The sequence below is a fragment of the Chinchilla lanigera genome, unplaced genomic scaffold, assembly GCF_000276665.1.
Source record: "Chinchilla lanigera isolate Chin_1 unplaced genomic scaffold, ChiLan1.0 scaffold00021, whole genome shotgun sequence".
NCBI classification, from domain to species: Eukaryota; Metazoa; Chordata; class Mammalia; order Rodentia; family Chinchillidae; genus Chinchilla; species Chinchilla lanigera.
The window spans coordinates 15,153,288-15,171,021 of record NW_004955422.1 but is presented as its reverse complement, the minus strand read 5'-3'; the positions used below and the strand labels follow the sequence as shown (position 1 = coordinate 15,171,021).

Sequence of the window (17,734 nt, the reverse complement as noted above, 5' to 3'; positions counted from 1 at the left end):
TTTGAAGGCTGTTTGGTAAGGGGCTCTTCTACTGAGGGGTTCCCAACCTGCTGCCTTGGCCAGGGAGCCATGAGTTACAAACTTAGCTGAAAGGGTCCTTACCAGGGTTGTCATATGTGGCCTTGTTAAAAGAGATGAGACTATGGCGCATGTCTGAACTCTGCCTTTGACCAATTTTTCCTTCTGGAGGAAACCCCTACACATCAGCAGTCACTGCATCCTCTGCCCACTGGTAACCGCTAACAATACCTCCTGCCTCTATGGCTTTGCCTGTTCTGAGCATTTCATATCAATGTTATCACTCCATACGTGACCTTTCAGATTTGGCTTCTTTTACTCAATATATTGTTTTCAAGGTGCATCCATGCTGAGACACGTCAATACTTCTTTTTGCATGGTTGACTAACATCCTGTGGCAGATATGTACCATAATGTGTTTATCTGTTAATCAGGAAATGAACACTTAAGCTGCTTCCACTTTTTTACTACCGTGACTAGTATTGCTCTGAAAATCAATGCACAGATTTGTGGGTGGACATATTTCATTCCTCTTAGAGGTGTGCCTGGAAGTAGAAAAGCAGGGACAGATGATAATACTTTGCTTAATGTTTTTAAGGAGCTGCCATCCCATCTTCAAAGCAGCCACGCCATTTTACATTCCCACTTGCAGTGTGGTAGCACTTGACTTCTCTGCCTCACGGGCACCTGTAATTGTCTGACTTCTTACAGGAAAATGGCCGTCTTAAATAGGTTTGAAGTGATAACTCATTGTGATATTCCCTTAGTGGCTAAATATGTCAAGTATTTTTTCATGTGCTTATTTGTATATCTCCCTTTGATATAGCTTTTCTTAAACAAATATCTCCTTAAATTATTTTGCCTATTTTTAATTAGGCTAGTTTTTTTTTTTTATTAGTTCTTTGTGTACTCTGGATAAGATGCCCTCATCAGATGCATGATTTGTCATTGCTTTATTCTTATGTTGTTGGAAGTTTTGGTACATGTGCAATTCTCAAGGATAAGATGTCTACCTTGCCAAAAATAGCCACATCCATTGACAACTCAAATCCTCAGTCATTATCTGCTTTCCTGGCCTGTGTATTCCAATTTTGCCATCTTTAACACACATGGTGTTAGACTTTCTGGATCTGGAGGCTTCCAGGGCAAGTCTGGAAAGGCCCCAGGCCAAGCCTTCCCCAGAATTTCAACAGTGCCACACCTGTGTGTCTCACCCCACCCCAGGTGTCATGTGGAGCCAGGAGGAGCACTGAGCATGAAGTTGAGGGGTGGATCCACTCTCAGCCTCCTCATTTCTCATCTCATCCCATCCTCTTCTCTCTCCTCTCTCATCTGCAGAGGTCAGTGTCACTGTCATCTTTCCTATCGCCTGCTCCCCATCCTGTGGTGTTGGCTACTTCAGAAGGGTGTGCCCACAGCCCTGGAAGGCTGGTCTTTTCTTCCCATACAATTGTCTGTGTCTGTCTGCACTAGCATGGGGTATTGGCGAGTATTGGCACACACTGCACTGCCAAATGCTGGTCACACAGCACCGCAGGACCCCAGAGCAGGGGCAGAGTGGGTGGTGGCTGTCCATGCTAGCATGGTCGGGGGGAGCTGCAGAGGAAAAAGGCCCAGTGAGGAGTCTTCTGGGTTAAAGAGTATCCCCACAAAAAAGATGTGGCAGTCCTCACCCTGCAGGGTATCTGTGATGGGGAGCTTACGTGGAAATGGGGTCCTTGTAGACATCATGGTTAAAATGAGGTCATGCTAGACCCTAATTCTATTCCTTAGATAAGTGCTGGCAAACCTCTTGGAACTTTAAGTGATGACAAACAGCTGGTTGCAGCATGCATGCCATAGGCTTGCCACCACTGCTCCATACTAATTAATCAATTAATTAGCATCATTATTAGTCGCCTTGCTCTCCTTTATTTGTCTTCTGAGTAGTTATTATCATCTATTATTTAAATGACCAAAAGAAAATGCCTGGTCTTTTTATGCACTTGAAAATTTCCTTTTGAACTTAGCCCAAAAATTTTACACGGGGTTTGGCAGAGCTGTCAAAGCATGTGCATTCAGGATGTTTCCTTTCCTTTTCCTTTTCTTTTTAAAATTTACTTTGTCTGCCTTATCCTGATGAACAACTCAATCACAGGTCAGACTATCTGCAGTTAAACAGTAGATGTGTTTCAGTGCTTGTGCTGTTAAGTGAAAAGGGAGAAATGTCCTGGATGTAGGTGACATGGGAGAGGCAGGAAGTACATGCTGTAGCCAATAGGATCTCCCCAAACTGATGTCGGAGTCTGAGTTAAAAGTAAAACTGTGGATATGATTAACGTATACTCCACGCTAAGATTACTGCTGTGTGGAGTTGACCAGGCAACTGACAGCATTAGAATCAGGCAGAGTCGATTCCACAGAGCTGCAGAAGGTACAGCCTAGAGACGATGTGCTACAGTGAGAAGCCACAGGCTGACTGGGGAGGGGAAAGGTCCAGTCAGGAGAGCCGGGCTGAATTTCTGGTTACTCAACACCAAGAAGTCTCAGTTGGGACATCTATCAAACAGAGTGTGGGATTAAGTAAGCGCTGTGCCTGGCCTGTAGTATGTGTTTGGCAAACAATAATAATTGCTACTATCACTTAATAAATTATGGTTTAGAAATAAAAGATCACCAGCAGATTATTGCCTATTAGGGGTCAGAACAATGGTCCCCTCCTTCACGTGGTGTCCATGTACAGACAACTCGACTGAACAGGACAAGAAGAGTTGTTGAGTCCGGGTGAGTATGTACCTCCACATCCCACCATTCCTACCAGATAGGACGTAGGCTCTTTGCTGTGCTACATGGAATGAAACTATGCATATAGAAACCTGCATCTGATTGATAAAGTGTTCTAGATAATTTTAATTGGGCAATCAGAGCATCACCTCAATAGCCAACTTTCTCCAGAACCAGGCACAGAGGTGACACCCAGGCCAACAGTGCCACCAGTGGATCACATTATAGCACCTCAGGAATGGACACTAGAGGCTTCTCTGACAGCCCGATGATTGGGTCAGGTGCCTCACATGAGCCTCCTAAGCCCTGCCTGTGGCTTTACTGCACAGCCTGCCCAGTATCCACATGACAGTGTTTACCCCTGTGGACCCTCCTCCTTGAAGCCCCATCATATCTGTCCCCACTGGCCTTCATCCCCATCTTTGGCCATTATATCCTTTCATTGAAATTTCCACTATGTCCCTCCCCAAAAGTAGAGGAGAAGACTAGAGAGTCCAAGGGTCAGTGTCTGGTGAGGGCCACATCCTCATGGATAGTGTCATCTGGGCGTCCTCCATGACAGACAGGACTGAAAGTCCAAAAGGGAACAAACATTGTGTGTCCTCGCTTGGCAGAACAGTGGAATTGCTAAATGGGGCCTGAACTGGCTCCCTCTGGCGCCTTCACAAAGTGCTAACCCTTTCGGAGGGCAGAACTCTTGTTACCTCCCAGAGGCCACCACAGTGGGGTTGAGCTTCCACACCTGAACCTAGAGGTTATTCATATCACAGCAGCAGGTGTCTCTTTGAGATCCTGGCTTCATTTCCTTTTGCTATATCCCAGAAGTGAGCTGCTGAGTCTTATGGCATTTCTAGTCTTGCTTTTCAGAGGGACCCCCATGCTGTTTACCGTAATGGTTGCACTAACATATTCCATTTCCCTACACCTCAACAACACTTGTTATTGGCTTTCACAGCAGTTCTAACAGGTACAAGGGGGCACCTCACCATGGTTTGTATCCTGATTGGTTGCATTTCCTCCACTCATTCACACAGCAGGTCTACAGGCAGCTTCTAAGCAAAACTGACCCAGACTCCTCTTCTGCCTGGGGACATCATCTACTTCAGCTGAGGCATTGCATTATGACGGTAGCGTAGCAACATGGCAGCATAACATTGTCACCCATATGGAAGGAAGGTGCCAGAAACTTCTTGGCCAGGGGGAGTTAGGTGAGTCAAGCAGCTCTGGGTGAACCTGTAAAGTAGCATCTCTCTCTCTTGGCACACTTGACATTTGATTCTGGAGCATTCTTCGCTTGGATGTTTGCTGTGGGACTGTCCTGTGTATTGTAGGATGCTCAGCAGCATCCTGGCTCTGATAACCAAAAATGTCCCTAAACACTGTCAAATGTTCATGTGGGGGCAAGAAGTGTGTGAAGCGGTTCTGGCTGAGAACCACAGGTGTGCAATGAGGAAGCTTCATGACACAGACCCGCCAAAGCCAGGTGGGAGGACAAGTCCAAGGATGGATCCAGACCCAGATTTCCCAAGTCCCTGAAGTCATTTCCTCACCAGGGAAACCATCACAACTGATCTGGCATTATTATTGTTTCCATCCATTCTCACCCAAAACCATTTGTTCTAAACCAATTCTGTCTCAGGGAGACAGAAATCAGAAATGCCAACATATCTGTGTGTCTTAGTCACTTTCCATGTCACGGGACATATCTGACACCCACAAATTAAAGGGGGAGAGGTTTATTTTGACTCACAGTTTGTAAGGGTTTCGGTTCATAGTGTGTGGCTCCAGTGCAGAACGACTTGACAAAGGAGCATGGTGGAGGAACTACTCTCATGTCATGGCCATCCAGAAGCAGAGAGAGTGAAGGGAAGAGCCGGGAAGAGAGATGAGCCCATGGTGATCTGCCTCTTCCAACCAGACTCCACCTCCTAAGCCACAAGTTATCTATACTGCCCTCATAATTCAATTGCTTTTCAATAGTCCCACTTTTGAGCTCACTAGGATTTTGGGGGTAGGCATCCACTCACACACCATAACATCATGTCATCCTCAGACGTCATCTTGTCCTATTGCACCAGCAGGGACCTATCCCCAACTTGGAGCCATGGGTGCAGGAGGAGGTACGTTTCCACCTATGATTCTGCTTTGCCTGGTGCATCCTGTGCCTGCCTCAGTCAGGAGGCTGCAGAGAAGAGCACTCATACAAAGGCTCATTCCTGGCCAGGAATATAGCTCAGCATCACAGTGCCTGCCCAGCAAGCACAAGGTCCTGAGTCTGGTTCCCAGTGCCAAAAAAAGGTTCAAGCTTTGTAAGCTGCCATAAACACCTAAGGGGAATCAGAATCATGGTATCGAGGAGTTAGCACCACGATATTTTGGGTAATGTGGAAGTGTATGTGGGAGGAGGGACTGGTTTGCTTAAAATTAGAAAATAAGTCAGTAAGCTGAAGTATTTGTAAAAGTTATATGAGCCTCAGGATAAATGATGGATGGATGGATGGATGGATGAATGGACAGATAGTGTTATGGTTTAGATATGGAATATCCCCTCCCCAATGTCTCATGTGTTCAAGGGTAGGACTTTTGAATGGTGATGGGGTCACGGGGGTGCTGCACTCATCAGTGGATAGGTCCATTGATGAGTTCATAAGTAAATGTGCTATTAGGAAGTAAGGCTGAGTTGGAAATGGTGTGTCACTGGGAGTCTGCCTTTGGTGAATGTTTGCCTCCCTGGCTCCTCCCTTCTCTCTCCGCTTTCTGACTGTCATGAAGTGACCAGCATTCCTCCACTATATATTTCTACCATGATGTTTCTGCCTTACACCCTGCTAACCATGGACTGAGTCTCCTGAACTGTGAGCTAAATGAAACCTCTCCTTTAAATTGTAAGTGTTAGGTATTGTATCCCATCAATGGGAAAGCTAATATAGATGGGTAGATGGAGGGATGGATGAAAGGGTGGATGAGTAGGAGGAAAGATGAACGGATGGATGGACGGATGGGTGGAAGGATGAATGATAGTGACAGTTATAGCAATAGTGGATAGAGAGGATAGATGATAGATAGGTAGGTAGATAGATAGATGATAAATAGATAAATAGATAGATGATAGATAGATAGACAGTCATTTCTGTCTTTGGATCACTTATACCTCTCTAATTCAGACAACTATGTCTTCATTTAATCCATTGGTTAGAAAAGAATGTAGCTCAATGTGGTGCTTATGAAAAGAGACATGATGTACTTGCTTGCTGTCTATACAGACTTTCTACCCTCTTGGCACCTCCTATAAACAAAGTATAATTCAGTCCCATAAATGTGCATTGCATGCTAATTCATGTTAAGATTACAGGAGGCCGTTGTTCTGGACTAAGCTCCCAGGCTGGGCCCCACGGACCAGGCTAAAAATGAGGTGGAGTCACCCAGGCTAACTTCTCCTGTCACCACACTAAAACTAAGCTGTTACTTGACCTTCCTAGAAATCAGAGGTGAGGTAACAGACAAGTTTCCTAAATTGGCCAGTTTCAACTGACACGATAATGAAAACCCCCTGCTTTAGTGTCGCTTCATCTTTAGGAGGTAACCAGAAGGAACCCGATGTTAGCCAGTCTCCAGCCAGTTATCTCCCCATTGTTCTGTCCCCCTGTCCCCACCCAATGGGGAAAGGAACTTTGAAATGAACAATTTGCTTTTTGTTCTTGGTTTCTGCGTTCCTCAGCCCCTTTTCTGTCTATAAAACCAACTTCTTCCAAGTTCATGGAAGCACTTGTTCTACTTTACGGGATGAAGTACTGCCCAATTCTAACATTGAAAAACAAAGCCTGTTGAAATCTTTAAGCTAAATAGTTGTGACTTTTATCCCTGGCATTCATTTACATTAGCAAGATCCCAGGTCTCTCCAGGGGCAGGGGACACCTCCACCCCTCAACACAGCCAGAGCCTGTACATCTCTAACACCCTCAGGATGCAGAACGGCATTTGTCCTTCTCCAGGAAAGTGAACAGGATGGACAGAATGTGCCAGTGTTTGTTTTTCCTAAGCAAATTGTAACAAGATCCATGTGGCAGTGTCACAGAAAAGAGGCCACATGTAACTGTAAGGGGATATAAACGGAACTGACGCTTACAAACTTCCTGCTAAAGGTCATTCTGTTATTGAGAAATTGCGCTGGTGGCTTTTGGAGCATCGAATAGAATGTAAGGAAAAGTGTGCCCCAGGTGATCTAAGTGGTATGACTGGATATGCCTGGGGTGCTAGTGAAGGTCCCCTATGGGGCCTCCGTGTACACTGACCCTGGCAAGACACTCTTTTTATACTCCAAAGGATTCCCAACCATAGGACAGAATCACCTGGCCAAAACAAAACAAAAAAACATTAGTTCAGTGAGTTCAATGTGCTACAGGCTATACACAGGCGGAAGTGGACTGCGAGCTGACTGGAAGATGTGACAGAGTACAGACAGTGGAGAGGAAAAGCAGAGAGAGTGAGGTCATCCTGGAGGAGTGTGTGACAGCCCCATTGCCAGCCATTTGTGTGTCCTCAGCCCTACACCCAGCACTGCGTCACAAGTGTTTCACTGGATATAACAGCCCTGGTCATGGGGTCAGGGCTTTCTTGTGGCTTTGTGGGCTCCTTTAGGCCACATCAGGCCACCACTGGAGGTCGGGTAATATTTGTCTCATTTTTTCAAAAAGGAAAGCAGGATATGAAGTAAGATTTCCAGTCAGTGACTGCAGGAGCTAAGATTGAAGCCAAGCAGCCCCAGTCCATGCTCTGGCTTTCCATCTGAGCAGACACTGCAAATGTTCGTAAATCCTTAGCAGCTTCTCCTAGTATAGATGGAGTATACGTTCCCATTCTTACACCTGAGCTGGTCTTGTGACTCCTTTAACCAATAAAATGGGATGAAAGTGGTGAGGCATGAGCTCTGACTGTAGTCACAGAGGGAATTTTCTCCTGGGTATGCTAAGACCGCTGTGGGGTTCTGAGCTAGCCTTTTGGAGAAAGAGAGGCCACATGGAAGAGAACCAAGGTGCCCAGCTTGCAGCCACCCACTGCCAGACTAGTGGGTAAAATCACTGTCAATTATCCACACCACATGACTTGCTGTTATGGTAGTCATAGGGCACAAGAGTACCCAGAGAATGCAGGCAGCCCAGCCAAACCAGCTTGGACCAGGATGACCCCATGGCTGAAACACAGTCTGGGGAATAACATATGGTGTTTGTTGCTAAAGTCACAGACTTGAGATGGTTGTTATGAAGCGAAACTTGACTGCTACACTTTTTACACTGCCTCTGTACTCAAATCAGTGGTCCTTCTCACACCTCCCCCACCTTCTGTCACCTGGCCTGAAGTCATCTGCTCTCTAAAACAAAGATGGAAAATGAAGATGCACAGCTGCTATGAAGGTTATTACAAGTCACCTCTAAACCAGAGTTTGGCAAATGACAGCTCAGAGGCTAAATCTGGCCCACTGTCTGTGATTGTAAATAAAGTTTTATTGGAACACATTGGTGTTCATTTATTTATGTATTATCTAATGGATGCTCCTGGTCTACTACAACACAGCTGAGTAGTTGCCAGCAAGTGGTGTGCAAAGCCTAGAATATTTACTATGTGATCCTTATAGACAAAGCTTGACAACTTAATTAGACTTAATGCTTTCAACACTATGGCAATAGCTCCCAAAGTGTGGTTCCCACTTTAGCAGAATCAGCTTCCCTTGTTAGAAACAGAACAATTAGTTTTCACCCCAGATCTGCTGAATCCAAAGCACCAGGGGTGAGGCCAGCAGTCTTAGTTTAAGGAGCCCTCCAAGTGGTTCTGAAGCCTGCTGCTTCTAGGTAAGACCGCCAAAGCAACCTTTATGGCTTCAGAAATCTACAGTGATTGTTGGTTTCTGGTTTTAAAAGCATTTTCTTTTGTTCTCACTTCTAGCCTTTTGGAGAATAATAATTGGTTTCACACCTTCTTTTCCTAAGTTAATCTCCCCTCAGCAAGATTAGAGACCCCTGAGATCTCTCAGTGAGGCAGCTACAGTCTCCAACAGCCACAATTTAGCAGGAGGTGTATGAGAGAATTCTCTGTGGCTGCAGAGAATGAAATCAAGCCTCTGTTCTGTCCACTCCAAAACAAAGTATTTAGGAAAGGCAGACGAGGTAATGTCTACAGGGCTCTTTTGGTACAAAATCAATCATAACAAAACCAACCTTTTATATGTGAGCACAAAGTCTTGGTGAAGTAATCAAATTGTCTCAAGTTTGTCTGGTTTCCCCCAGTTTTAACATAGGAGGAACTATGTTCCAGAAACTACCCCCCACCCTGGGCAAACCAGGGCAAACCCCATGCTTGGGAAGTAAAGCCAGGCTTTCCTGAGAAGAGGAAGAGCCAGGCATGTACATCTGGGGCTGATCTCACTAACAAGCATACACAAGGCTACCAGCATAAGCTTAGCTACAGAGCTGGGCAGCCAGGCTACAGGCTCAGGGAGCCACAGTCAGTAGTTGGACAAGTACAAAGGCAGTGACCGTGCATGTGGGGCCTTCAGGGGATTCTCACCAGACCAGAATCACTGGGGGGTCCAAGGTCCACAGAGGAATCAGAGCTGCAGTTCATGGACATTGCATGGGATCAGGTGCCTCTGCTTTAAGCCACTGAGCTCTGGAGCCAGCACCTCTGACCACAGCTATTTGTGGCTGTATGTCCAAATCAACTGCAAGATTATAGTTCTTGGGCTAGGGTGAGCATTTGTAGTTTTCCTACTGGAGCTCTTAGGAAACCACATAGCAAATCCTCATGGCCTGACCTGGACCCCTCTCCTTGCCTCCCGAAAAGCTGTTTTTATCTTTTATTTTATACTTTTTGTTTTATGGTGTATAACAAGATATATGTCATACATATATGGAACAACCACTTGTTTTAACAAATGAATGAATAGCCTCCATCCCATGTAAGACACTGAATATCCTTTGTACTTTTTTATCGCTTTCTATCAGGTCACTTGCTGTCTTAAAGGCAACTAGCACACAAAGTTTGTCAACAATTCTCTTGCCCTCCTTTACAGTTTTATCCCACCTAGATATATCTATCCATAAAGGAGATATTATTTGTTTTTGTTTTGTTTTTGCCTTATCTTGAGCTTTCTGAGAAAGAAATAATCACCCTGTGTGTTTCTTCTGCAACTTAGTTTATTTCATGCATCCTTGGCAGTTTGATGTGGATAATAGCTGTGTTCTATTTTCACTGCTGTGTAGTATTTCATGCTCCTGGAATACTACGCAGGGATAGACAAGCATGATTCTTGAGCCTTGTTCTAGAGAAGGCATGCTGTGTTAGCAGACATAGACAAATTTTCTTGCCCGTCTCCATCAGAGCAACGGGTCTCAAAGGAAACCATGCTGTGAAGAGATATGTGGTCATCCAGGCCCTTTTCCTCCATTTATAGATCACAGGCAGAGTCAGTTTGGCCTAATTCTTAAGAACCCCAGGATTTCCAGAATGAGAAATAAGCACTGGCTTCAACTTAAACTCCCCAGCTGCATCAGCTCCTAACAAGAGAGGTTACCTGTCCTTTGAAGACAAACATGGACTTTTCCTCTCTAGCTATGGAAATCCTAAATGACATCTTTTATCAATATAAGACTACTTAGTCTACACTGAAAATCTGTTGACTAGTGTCAGTCCCTGGTCAGGTGATGACTCAGCTAGATCTTCTGCATAACCTGCTGCAGCTTCTACATAAACACTCACTACTTCACATTTATGCTATGGAGATGTCTTCTTTCCTTAAACCTTGTGAACCAGCATCTGCCAGCTTCAGACTTATCTTCTGCAGCCTCCTAGCCTGTGTGTCTTTTTTTTTTTTTTCCTGGATTTTCTTTTTTTATTTTTTATTTATTTATTTATTTATTTATTTATTTTAAAGATAAAAGGAGGGAAACATTAACAGACATACAACATTTTACAACATATCACAAGCACAATACAGACAATACAGAGTTACAAACAAAGTGGTAGGGAATTAACAATGGTGGTTGTATTACATATTGATATCTTCAAAGTTAGCCTGTGTGTCTTATAGAACTGCAGAGCTGGGGCCTGGCTCTGCTCCAGATTTTGGTGTAAGGGAATGTTGTGGCTGGTTGGATATTCTATCCAGATCACTGAACTTTCTTCATATTGATAACAAGGCTGCTTCATTTTTGTACCATTTGTGTGTTCACTGGACTGTCACTTTCTACTTCCTTCTAAACCCTTTCCTTTGTACTCACACCTTGACTAGCAAGCACAAGAGGGTTCACTTTCAGCCTTTCTTGGGTTTGAACCTGCCTTTCTTGACTTCCAACCTGCCTTCTCCTGCAGCTTAATCATGTCTAGCTTTTGATCTGAAGTGAGGGGTGTGAAACTCTTCCTTTCATGCAAATCCTTACAGACCATTCTAGGGTTACCAACTGGCCTAATTTTAATGTCGTGGTGTCTCAGGGCAGGCTATGGAAAGAGAATGAGAGAGACAGGGCAGTGGCCAGTCAGTGGAGCAGTCAGAACACACATTTAAGAGGCCAAGGCAGAAGAATTACAAGTTCAAGCCCAGCCCAGCAACTTAGTGATGTGGCAAGGTCTTATCTCAAAAAATAAAGGAGGCAGAGGATATAGCTCAGTGAAAAATCCCTGAGTTCAATCCTCAGTACTGCAAAACCAACCAAAACATCAGTAAAAAACCCCACCATCTTATATGGGCATAGTCATGGTGCCCTCCCCATATTTACGATATTAACACTGAAGATTGCTGGTCATAAATCACCATGAGAAGTATTATAATAATGAGAAAGTTTGGAATTTTGCAAGAATTACCAAAATGTGACCCAGAAACAGAAAGTGAGACTGCAGTTGGACAAAAGGCACCGGCAGATTTGCTCGACACAGAGCTGCCACAAACTTTCAATTTGTGAAATGTGCCACACGTTAGACACACCATAAAGCAAAGTGCAGTGAAGCAAGGGGGGCCTGCATGTACGTTTGAGCCCAGGGGGGGCATCTAAAGAGCTACAGAGAGCTGCGACACTTTCCTGTTGGGACGGTGCCAGCATCTATCTGGGGGAATTGATGGGTGTGCACCGGGGGTCAGAGAAAATTCTGGGTGATCCAGAGGAGTTCTAACCGTTTTCCTCCCTCACAGCCTCTCCTCTAAACAAGTTGGTCAGTTATTTAAGTACTTTGGACTTCTTCCCTAAGCTACTTGGCTTAGTCCCGATTATGTCACATATGTAATATGTATTTATTAATTGGTGCTGGAGGTGGAAACCAGGCCCTCGCGCATGCGCAGTAAGCACCGTTCCACTGCGTTGCACCCCAGCCCAGCACATACATATTTGGACTTATTTACTTGCCTAAGTAACACACTTAGCACATACCAAAATCACAAAACCCCCTGAAGATGGCGTCTTGTTTAGTCTGTTCCACCCCGATCCCTGTTCCTGTACTCATGGGTCCACACAACGCACCCAGGAATGTAACCACCTTTGAGACTTCCTTTGAACCGCGTGTGTAGCGGCTGCCCCCTGGTGGTTGCTCATCAGAGTGCAGTGCTCATGGAGCCTGTTCTCACCTCCAAGAACTGGGAAGGAGACTGCCACTTGCAAGCTCCTTCTTAAGTATTGTTGGCATTTCCAGCCTTTAAACATAACCCTAATATATAGCAATCCAAAAGAGGTGGCAAAAACAATAGAGAGAGAGGCAGTTTAGATAGATAGATGATAGATAGATAGATAGATAGATAGATAGATAGATATTTAATTAAAACAACTAGTTCTGGGTCCCATAAGAATCTAAAGACGCGTCTGTTCTGCAAGAGCAGCAAGTGAACCCAGGAGAGGTGTTGGCAGACTACAGCCCGAGGGCCACATCTGGCCACCCGTCTTTTTATTTTTTTATCAATACTGGGGATTGTACCCACAGCTACGCCTCCAGCTCCTTTTTAAATTTAATTTATGATACTGGGGATTGAACCCAGGTCCTTCACACTGAATTACATTCCCAGCCCTTTTTTATTTTTTATTTTGAGACAGGATCTTGCTAAGTTGCTAGGTTACCCAGGCTAGAGCCTCCTGACTCATCCTCCCACACTGTTGGGATTGCAAGTGTGAGCTACCATGCCTGGCTCACCCTCAGTCTTAAAAGTAGAGATTTACTGAAAAGTGTGATTTACATAGTTGCCTTCCCACTGCAATGGCTGAGGTAATCAGTTACAAAGCTTAGAATGTTTACAGTGTGGCCCTTTTCATAAAAAGTTTGCTCTCTCCTGGATGAGTGGTCCAGCTGAGACCCCTATGATGATAAGTTATTGTAGCTGGGAAAGATTTATGCTTGGATTGCATTTCTATTCTTTCATTCAGAAAATTGCTACATACTGTGATAGTTAACTGATTGTGTCAACTTGAGTAAGAAACACCCAACTAAATTGAATCGGCGTAGTTCTGGGTGTGGCTGAGGGAATTTATGGAAGATTTGCTGGGATTCACTGGGGGTGAGTGACAGCAACCAATGGGCCTGCTGCCTAAATGGTATAAAAGGAATACAGAGAAAGAGGGCTCACTTCTGTTTCTTTGGAGGAGCTCCAGTCTTCACTCTACCTTAAGTATCATCTCCTGGCTTCCAGCATAGACCCTTTGGCCTCCTGCCACTTGCACGGAACACTATGGTGAGCTCCAGGCCTTTCACTGGATCTTTCTGGTCTCCAACCCAAACACACCATTTGCCCTTTCCTGACTCTGTGGGCAGCCAATGGGAGCCAATCTCGGAAATTCTTATATATTTGCATATCTTGTATTGAACCTGTTTCTCTAGTAAGCACTGACTAATACACATACCTGCTATGTGCCACGTGTTATTTTGGAACAGAAAAGATTCTTGATATTTCTAAACTTGGGGAGCTCTAGCATTTCCAGTTAAGATGACAAATAAAACTAATTACAATATTTTATACCTCAGACAGCATCCCGCTTCTGTTTGTTTGTTTGCTTGTTTTTCGCATCCATTCCTGAGCCCACCATCCAGACCGAAGTTTGGTCATTTGGCACAGATGCCTCCTGGGTGCTGGACTAAAATCATCACTGATCGACCTCCACTTTCACCTCTGCCACTTGATGACCTGGGAGCCACGCCAGTGTTCCACACAGAATATGGCAGAATCCCAGCTGGGAGGTCCAGGTGAGAGGAGGCAGAGGAAGAGTGTACTGGTGAGCCCCTCCTCCCTGTAAACCCCATGCTCTGCTTGGTCAGGCCAAGACCTCTGTAAGGAAAGCAGCCCGGTTAGTGTCATGGGTAAGAGAAGCAAAAGTTTGTGAAGTTCAAGTGTATCCTTGGAAGAATATTCAATGCACGTTCCTTTAGCAGCCACATGCGGAGCAAAGCGGAGCATCCTGCTTGGTAAACACTACCTCGGTTTAAGTGTGGACTGCTTGGTCCCAGATCCGTGCCAGGCCCTGTGCCTGAAGCCCCTGACACTGGGTGCTAGAGCTGCATGTGAGCACACATCCACCAAAAATAACAAAGTTAGAAATTAAATGAGGCCATGGAAACACTTTGGTTCCATTTCCCCAGAAAGAAGTCTGTTTTAAACATTTGGATAAAGAGGTTAAAAAAAAAAAAAAAAGCACCAAGAGAAAACACAAAACCATTAACTTTTACCACTAGAAATGAAATTCCCGCAGTACTCCTTGCTCAGGCTTCTCAAAACACCCGGAAGCAACATTTCTGCTCTCACCTCTGCTCTCCCAGTGTAGAGTCAGAGCATCTGTTGACTGAATTCTCAGTTCAGGTTCATTCAGCAGTGGTTGGTCTTGCCTAGGGTCATGCTCCCTCCCTATTCAAAGTAATAATAATAAAAGATTCTGAAAGATCTTGATTAAACAGTGAACATGTATAGGCCAAACCAGAGTGACAGAGACAAAGCGCTGTAGGAAACCACCTGTAACACACCCATCCACACCCTCCATCTCTCCCTCAAGGAAAAGTAGCTCCGTATTACTAAAGTAAACAATTAGTGGACACCCTGTGGAACACAACACGTTAAAACCTCCTGGCATCGCCAAGACAGACAACAAACCTTTCTGTCCTCCTTAGCAGGGTGCTGGGTGTAAGGTAAGCTTTGCTTGGTGGCTTGGCTGTCATTATACACAACAATTGCACTGTGTTGTAATACTCCTGACCTCAGGGCCTCACCCTGGAGGGACATCAGCCCCTGCCTGAGGTAGCCCCAGAATATTATCTTTCAATTTTTATGTTTGCATTTCTGTGTTTTCTATGTCTACCTTATAACTGTTTTGGAGTGTGTGTCCCTCCAGGGATCTGTCCTGCATCGGGACCTCAGGAGACTCTGCAGCCTTTGCCTGGAAATGGAAGGACCTCTTGAGCTACTGGGAGACAGGTGCTCCAGCTCTGCACAGGGGAAAGCAGATCAGGAGACAGTGGGGGTATCACATGTGCAGAGGGGCAGGAGAAGTGGGTAAGGGCAGAGGAGGGATTTACTAAATTCACCTTATAAGCAGATATCTTAGCAGTTGGCCAAAACAGCAGGCCGTCTGATGTGGACAGGGCACAGAGGTGACTCTTTGAGCATGCGCCACACACATCTTGCGGTGTATGGTGCATACCACAGTCAGGAGGACATCAGGATCTCTGGAACCTGGCTTTCTCCTAGGACCTGCGGTGCTGCCTCTTCAAGCTAGGACATAGACGTAGGGGACCAAAACAGAGTAGGTGGCTTCCACATCCCTGCTTGTGTGTCAAGGACCCAGTTCCTGATGCCATCTCTATGAATGTCATGTTTCTATCCAGATGCTAAGTCTCATCACTGGGGACCTAACTGGAGAAATATCCTTGCTTCTCTAAGCTTCAGGTCCTAGAGAACAGACTCGGGGCTGTTAGCATCCCAGCCAGAAAAGAGATGGAAGGCTACAGGGCGGAGCGGGGAGGAGATGGGACTCACAGTGAGTAAGCAATGGATAAGCACAGGGCTCTGGAGCCAAGCAGTGGGGATGTGGGATCAACGCAGAATGTGACCTGGGGAAAATTGCTGAGATGCAGCACCGCAGCTTCCTCCCACCCGAATAATGACAGAAATAAAAGTCTGGTGTGGGGTGTGAATGAGTCACCAAGAGGAATGGACTGGCCTCAGTTTGTGTCTGTCTCTGTGTGCCATCCGGAACCCACGCTCAGGACCCTCTGCACCCAGAGGGCCTCTGCAAGCGCTGTGGCACCAGGACCTGCTTCGTGGTCTTGCTTTCATCATCAGCCTTGTGAGCAGGACTGTGACCCCTCCCATGTCCTCATCTCCCCCTCACCTCTTCCACCACTGGTACATCTGGTGCATTTTTTCCTTTCTAAGATAGATGTGGTGTACACAGACTGGACGGCATGACTTTTAGGGCACACAGGGTGGTTTTTCATATTTGTTTGGCCCAAGTGACCGGGTCAAGACAAGGAATTTTGTATTTTTACTTCCCTGAAGGTGGGTCTCGTTTCCTTCCACATCAGTTTCCCTACCCACACCGCTCACTGCTGGGGATGCTCACCTTTCTATCTTCTGTTATAAGAAATTTCTCCTGCCCAGCAACTCACACAGGTGGAATCAGGCAGGGTATGTGCTCTCAGTCTCAGGTCTGGCTTCCTACACTAGACATTGTGTATTCAAGGTCCATCCATGCTGTTGTATGTAGCAATCTTTCACTTGCTGGTCTTTTTTCCTTGCTGCAATGCTGTATTCGGGGTCTCTAGAGGAACAGAATCAACATAATAAAGGAATTCATTAGATAAGGTGACAGGATCAAAAACAGAAGAGTTCCACTGGCCATCTGGGGGATTAGAGGCTGAAGAATCAAAACTGGCTGGCTGTGCGCCACACAGAGGTTCCAGTAGCAAGGCTGAAGGCCTGGAAGCTCGCTGTTGAATCACCAGGCTGAGTCTGTATCAGAAGCCTGAGGAGCCTGCTCTGGAATGCTGAAAAAATATCCAAAGGCAATGGCAAAGAAGGGAGCTCCTCCAAAAAAGAGAAACACTGCCTTCTTTTCCTTTTTATTCTACCCAAGCTACAAGCCTGTTGGTTGGTTCTAGCCACATCTGGATGGGTCTTCCCCCATCAGTGCACTGGCCTACATGTCAGTCATCCACAGACACCCAGAATTTACTAATCAGCGAGGCTGGTCTTGCTCAAATCAAGTTGACATATCGTAATTAATGGTTAGGGGCCCTTCGTTGTTTCTTCATCCTGCTGTTGGTGGACATTTAGGTTGCTTTTGACTTTTTCTATTGTTATAATGCCACTGTGAATATTCTTGTATGTGTCTTCTGATGAACCGAAGTGTTTTAATCTTGGGAATATTCCCAGTAGCTTATGGGGAATGTAAATGCACGACTTTAACAGATGTTATCCAACCATTTCTGCAAGGGGTTGGCAACCTAAGTAACAATTAGGGGCAGAGTCTCTGGGGAATGGTGGCATTTGGTGGAGAATAGCATAGCATTACGGGGGGAAGGTGTGCTCCAGAGTAAACAATGAGCAGCATATTTAAAGAGGTTGGGGCAAGGGAGGCAAACATCAGAAGGCATATACAAGGTGCTCTGTAACAGTGCTCCTTGGCCACAGGATTAGTGCAGATGACAGCAGTCTGAGGCTGAACAATCAGGTGCTGGGCAGATGACCTTGTAGAAGTATTTTTTTGTGTGCAAAGCTGTGGTCCCAGCAGTCTTTTGTGATAGTAACTCTCAGACGATCATGCCTGAGAACTCTTCTTTCACAACCTTTTGACCCTCTCTTTTATCTTGTCAGGGTTTATGAGAGCAACTTCAACTCAATTCTGAGCCCTGTCATAGCATGGTACCAACTTGCACCCTCATCAGCCACAAGAAGACATCCCTGTCATGTCGCACCCTTACCACGGAGGTGTTTCTCTGC

The 17,734-nt window shown here is 45.4% G+C and overlaps 1 protein-coding gene across 3 annotated transcripts in view; it reads right to left on the bottom strand.

Annotated features, from left to right (window-relative positions):
- LOC102017580 (actin-like) overlaps positions 1–14,941 on the bottom strand; it is a 42,820-nt gene extending 27,879 nt beyond the window's left edge. For 2 of the 3 annotated variants that reach the window (XM_013513883.1, XM_013513885.1), the window contains exons 1-2: positions 14,888–14,941; positions 14,546–14,644 (exon numbers count right to left, since the gene is read on the bottom strand). The gene's annotated coding sequence lies outside the window, so the exon portion shown is untranslated. Of the gene's footprint in view, positions 1–13,765; positions 14,003–14,545; positions 14,645–14,887 lie in introns of those variants that run through there. The other variant, XM_013513884.1, reaches the window with a different exon arrangement.
- Positions 14,942–17,734: the final 2,793 nt, after the last annotated feature.